The sequence below is a fragment of the Sturnus vulgaris genome, chromosome 4 (assembly GCF_052056855.1).
Source record: "Sturnus vulgaris isolate bStuVul1 chromosome 4, bStuVul1.hap1, whole genome shotgun sequence".
NCBI classification, from domain to species: Eukaryota; Metazoa; Chordata; class Aves; order Passeriformes; family Sturnidae; genus Sturnus; species Sturnus vulgaris.
The window spans coordinates 46,924,329-46,930,328 of NC_142246.1; positions in this window are offsets into that span (position 1 = coordinate 46,924,329).

Consider the following 6,000-nt stretch of genomic DNA (forward strand, 5'->3'; position numbering starts at 1 on the left):
AAACCAGCTTGATTTACCTTCCCACAGAGCTCTCCCTATAAGTTTGCCTGAACACTTGCTTCAATTAACTTCAATTTTCAGTGCTTTAAAGGTACATAGGTTTAGTGGGAAAAAAAAAACGAAAGACCCCCTTCTCTGACTATGCAAGAACTTAAGCAAAGCATTCAATGCAGCAGATTGTAATTGCAAGTAAGGCAATGCAGTAGAGCAAAACATGCAATAAAGGAGCTAAGAAGATGCTAAGAAGCCCTAAAGCACAAAGTCAACATCATCTTTTCCTCCATATGCTGTTCCTTCAACCAACTGCCTGAAATGAGGGATTGACACTCACCAAACTCAAAACCCTGGTCCCATATGAAGAAAGTTGCTGTCATATTGCCATCGTGTGAGCATGTTTGAGGGAAGGAGGGTCACCCAACACAGGGAACCGACCAGGCAGGGCAGGTTGAGGACAACCAACACTCCTGTGCAACTTGCCTCAAATCCCTCTTCCTCTAAAAATGATATAGCACTGTGATATAGGAATTTTTGCAGAAAGTCTGCTAAGCAATGCATGCTGACAATGCACAGGGACAAAGCCCAGCTGCTGCACAGGCTTCTTGTGGAGGAATGCACTTCCACGAACATTTGTGTTCACATCCAGCATGCTTTGAAAGCAAAGGGGTAAAAACCAAAACAAGACCCCTCTTCCAACCCATCAAGTCACACACATTCAACAGGTGATTCCTCTGATCCAATGTCTTCTTTGGACTTCCCTCCACGGGCCCCGAATCTTACATATTTCCAGACTACTGCCATAATTGATCAGTTCCCCACTGCAAACACACACAAGAGAAATTTCCCAACTGACCCCAGAGTGCCCAGTATATCAGGTCACCTAGTAAAGAGGCAAGACCTAAGCAGAATCCCACATTAATGGGGATCTGGTTTTCTGTTCCCGTGAAAAATCAAGAAGTTGCTTCTCTCCTTTGTAATTTAGCCAGTCTTGTGGTGTATTCTCCCAAATGATCAACTACTTTCTTCCGACTTAACTTTGACTTCCCCTCCCCCCATTTATTTAAATATTGGAATGAAAATATAATTTCCAAGTGTACTATTTGTTTTAACCTAAGTTCTATTTGTCCTGTTTCTTCATCACTTAGACATCCAATATTCAGAATTCACAGTAGATTTACTACTTACACACAATCCCTCTATTTTTAAAAAATATTGCAAAATCAGAGAGCTGATGAGAATGAAGGAATACAGGGGGAAGGACTTTCCGTAAGGTTGGAAGCTGAAGCAGTTGGACATATTTCAGACAAGAAGAAAATAAAGGCAGCACAAAGGAAAAATTATGGAGTGAGGTATGCAAAAGATGGTCACAACAGCTATTTTTCCTTATCTAAATTTATAACCAAGAGGCTTATTCAAATTTGTGAGATCCTGGAAAATTCAAAAAGTCACTCAACTGAAACACCATCATTTAGTATACCACTAGACCAAGGAATTATAGGCTGCAGGAATTATTCAAACAAAATAAGGTAGCTGGATATATACAGGTGGATATAGAGCTAGTACTGACAAATAATTTCAGAAACTTATTAAATCACATCCCATAAGGTTTAAGACGGATTCCAGAAAAAAAGCTTGATGAAACTGTTTTCCACAATTTGTCTCAAAGTTCTTACCAAAAGCAGTAATCTACTATCCTAAACTGGAATAAAAATCAAATTATTTTGATAACAGAGAAAAAAAACCAAGGCAGGACAGGAAAAAGTTTTGCTTCAAATCATAATCCTGTTGAGCCTTCATTTATCTTGTATGTCTCTACTAATGTTGACATTTTTTCCATTGCATGTCATCAAATGGAAAAGACTCCATGAATGAATGACACATTAAAGAACTTCATGGATTGTGAAAGAGTTGAAGAGGAAAAACTAAGCCAAATTCCTGTCTAAGAAATACATCCTCCTCACCTGTGATGAGGTGAACAGTATGGCTGGTGAAGCTGAAGATTTTCATAGCATAGATCTTCATATCACAATCCTGCTGAAGAGATTATATGAATGGAAAATCCCATTCCTCATGGATCATCTGCTGGAAACTGGCTGAAGAATGTCAAGGTTGCAATGCACACATGAAAAGAAAATACAGTAGCGATCAGTTGAGAAAGTAAAATATGGAGGAAGAATTAAGCAAACACAATCCTGTCACTGAGCTTCAGAATAGCCAGTTCCCTTAAACTGAAGAAACTCTAAGATAACCTAATAGAAAGGAAAGATCTAGACAGAAATTACAACTGAAAATTGAAAATTCCAGAGACATAATTTACAAATTAGTTGAATTGTTTATGAAGACAATATTTTGACAATTCAAAAAGCTTGGTGGATTCAGAGAGATAGAAGGGGAAAAAGTAGGATTTTCTGGTTGAAACCAAGAGATTAAAAATACTGCATTAAGATCTAGAACACATATAATTTTTAAAATTTGTTGGAGGTTTAAGTGGGTGCAGGAAAAATTTTTTTTAAAAGCACCATTTTAAAGACTGGAGAAAATTCTCATACTTTAAAGGATCTGTTTCATTTACTATTAGATCTGTTTAATTTATTAAATCAGACTACACTGGTATCTTCTCAAAAAAAGTACTAAATCCTAAAGGATTTCTTTGAACCAATGCTAAAGTTATAAATAATGCCTTGCAAGTAAAGCTAGCAAGTGAAGATTAAAAAAAATAGTATTGTTTTGGTTTTTGAACATTGAAGTTGATTAACCTTTGTAGCAACTAAAATAGTAATGGAAAAGTTTTGGTTGTTTCAAATCAGGACTGTTTTGGGAAGATGCGTTTCAAATAAAAACAAGCAGTGAGATCAATGCCTGTGTGTTGTTTCTATCACGTTTTCTGTCCTGATGAATATAGGCAGTTAGATCAGATCAGATCATAATCTCTCCTGGCCCTTAGTCCTCTGCATCTTGTGCTTGCAGTTCTGGTTGCATGTCCCATAAGACTCCAAAACATATTCCATTTAGTCATACTTACACCTAAGACTAATCCACATTTTGTTATATTTTCTCCTCCCTTGCAACTGGCAGATGACTTATTATCATTTTCCACTTTCCCCTCAATCACTTTACCCTTTGTATATAGCTCTTTATTTTGCAAATAGCACTACCACATGTTTTACATTTTCTCCCTCTGGAAATGAAGATGATGTTAGCACAATTGCACCATCCTGCACCTATCCTCAGCTTGTATGTGGTTCAAACAGAAATTTGTAACACTATTAGAAACCTAACCTAGATCCAGCTTTTGAAATTACTCTATACAGAAGTATAAAATCAGGAGTGCCTTAAGTCATCATGGCAAACACTCAACATGAGGCAAAACTAAGTATACATAAATTGTTCTGTTTAAACCACTGTTAAGATATACAAAGAGAAAGGACCCCAGAACCTGACAGGTAACCTGGTAAAGAACAGAATTAAATTACTGTTGATCGCTAACTGGTGTAAATGAACACTTAAATCAGTAGGCCAAAGAAATCACGTAACTACATGAAAAGGTCTGATACAGGAATGATTAAGAAGCCTGACATCCCAATAGCTTCAGTCCCAGAAGACAATAGCAGCATTAGCTATTGCTGTAACTCTTGGTAGAAACTCTGTGGTGATGTATTTCCCTGCCAAACAAACAATGAGGATGACGAGCAAGACAAGCAATAAATGTCTCACCTGCAAGTCCAATCAGCATCTTTCAGGGCTGACATTTGCACAAGCTAGCACTGAATTTCAAGCACTGTGCATTAAAATATGCTATTCACAGAATGACCTCAGCATTTCCATTTTCCAGTTTTGCACATTAATTTTCTCTGTAAAACAGCCAGGTTCTAACATTGTTTCATAGCGTGTGTCATTTCAGTAAGCTTGACTGACGCTCAGCAGCACCTGAGAGAAGGCCAGATATTCTTACCCATTAATTTCCCACTTTAGTGCTATTCGAAGGACAGCTATACCGCAAGAGTTACTTTTGCAGCTCAGAGTGAGGGTTTCACTGAGATCCGTACTATCTTGTTGCATAGTGTCTCTTTTCCTCACTCTAACTCACCCTGTCAGCCAATACATCGTCTGCACACGATGTTTTCAACTGGTTTAATTTTAGCCCCCACAATGAATTAGAAATGAAAATCTGAATGCTCTTGTTCGTAATTATCCTGTCAGCACTAGCAACCAATGAATTATGGATTTGGGTGTTCGGATTTATACCACACTTTAACATAGCACAATTCAGTGAATTAAGTGAAACATCTTAGGAAAGCAGCAAGTACCAACCTGTGGAAAGTACAACCAGAGCTACAAAGCTACAGAATGCAGCAGAACAGCAGTCTCCGACATGTGTCAATAAGGATATACAAGTGTCTTTCACAGGATTTACAATGTATATATTAAGAAGCTAGAAGGATTTAACAAAATTGCTGTACTGACAACCTTTAAGCTAACTGCATATGTCTCGACATCATATATGGTGTGGGAGGATACCACCACAAAGAGGTGCACTCCAGACAACACATACCCATGTTTTGAATAAGAAAATCTTTATTTTTACTTTTGTTTTGTATTCTTACTAGGGAATAAATAACAAAATAAAACATGTCACATTTTATTTATTTCTTTTTGGCCTTTCCAGCCAAGCATGCTCTCAGTCTGCAAATATTTAACATTTTCTGTGGTAAAGCATCAGTGCTTTACCACAGAACACATCTGAGGGTTATCTTCTTCCCTTAACTCTAATAAATTATAAAACTCAAAAGTTGATCAAAGCATTCTCTCAACTTGAGCAAAGTAATGAAAGAAAAGTTTAAATTAGAATCATTTAAATATCCTCAGTATTGAAAATGTGGCTAGGCATGGCAGAAAAAGGAGGGAGTTGGGGTTTGTCGCCGATTTTTTGTTTTTTAATTTTTAAACATACATAATCAAATCTCTTTTAAAGTTGCAAGTAATTCCTAGCTGGTAGAGGGCATAACACATATGGAATTCAATTCCTCTTTGAAAATCATGTGTTTGCATTCCTCCTGTATGATGATTTTTACCACACCAGAAACTTCCTAATTAATTGCAACCTACTTCACTATACTGAAACAGATGTAAATAAGAATTTTTTCTAGTCACTATAACCATCCTCACTACACATGTACATAAATGAGATCACTACTGGCTTTGTGCACCTACAGACTAAATTGCATTTCACCACCGGCTGAGGGATGAATGGATCAAGAGCAGTCCTGCCAACTTGGAGGTTCTGGTGCAGGAGAGGTTGGATATGGCCCAGCAACATGAACTTGCAGCTCAGAAAGCCAAATCTGTCCAAGAGGTCAAGGAAGGTAATCCTGCCCCTCTGCTTCACTCTGGTGAGACCTCACCTGCAGTGCTGCATCCAGCTCTGGAGTTCCCAGCACAGAAAGGACACGGATCTGTTGGAACAAGTCCAGAGGAGGCCACCAAGTTGATCAGAGGAATGTAGCACCTCTCCTTTGAGGGAAGATGGAGGGCATCGGGTTTGGTCTGCCTGGAAAAGGAAAGGCTTTGTCGTGACCTGATGGTGGCTTTCTAGTACCTGCAGGGAGCCTACCAGAAAGATTTTACAAGAGTGTGTAGTGACAGGACAAGGAGGAATGGATTCAAACTGAGAGTTAGTTGAGATTAGATATGTTATTATTAGTTAGTTTAGTTAGCAGGAAGAAAACCTTAACTGTGAGGGTGGTGAGGCACTGGAACAGGTTTCCCAGAGAAGTTGTGAATGCCATCCCTGGAAGTGTTCAATGTCATGTTGGATAGAGCTCTGAGCAACATCGTCTAATAGAGGATGTCCCTGTCCATAGTAGAGGGGTTGGAACTAGCTGATTTTAAGGTACCTTCCAACCCAAACCATTCTGTGATTCTACAATCTCCTGCAGAATAACTACACTTGTTTTTCCCATTGAATAAAGAAGCAAAGTAAATTTCCATAACACTTCATTCATT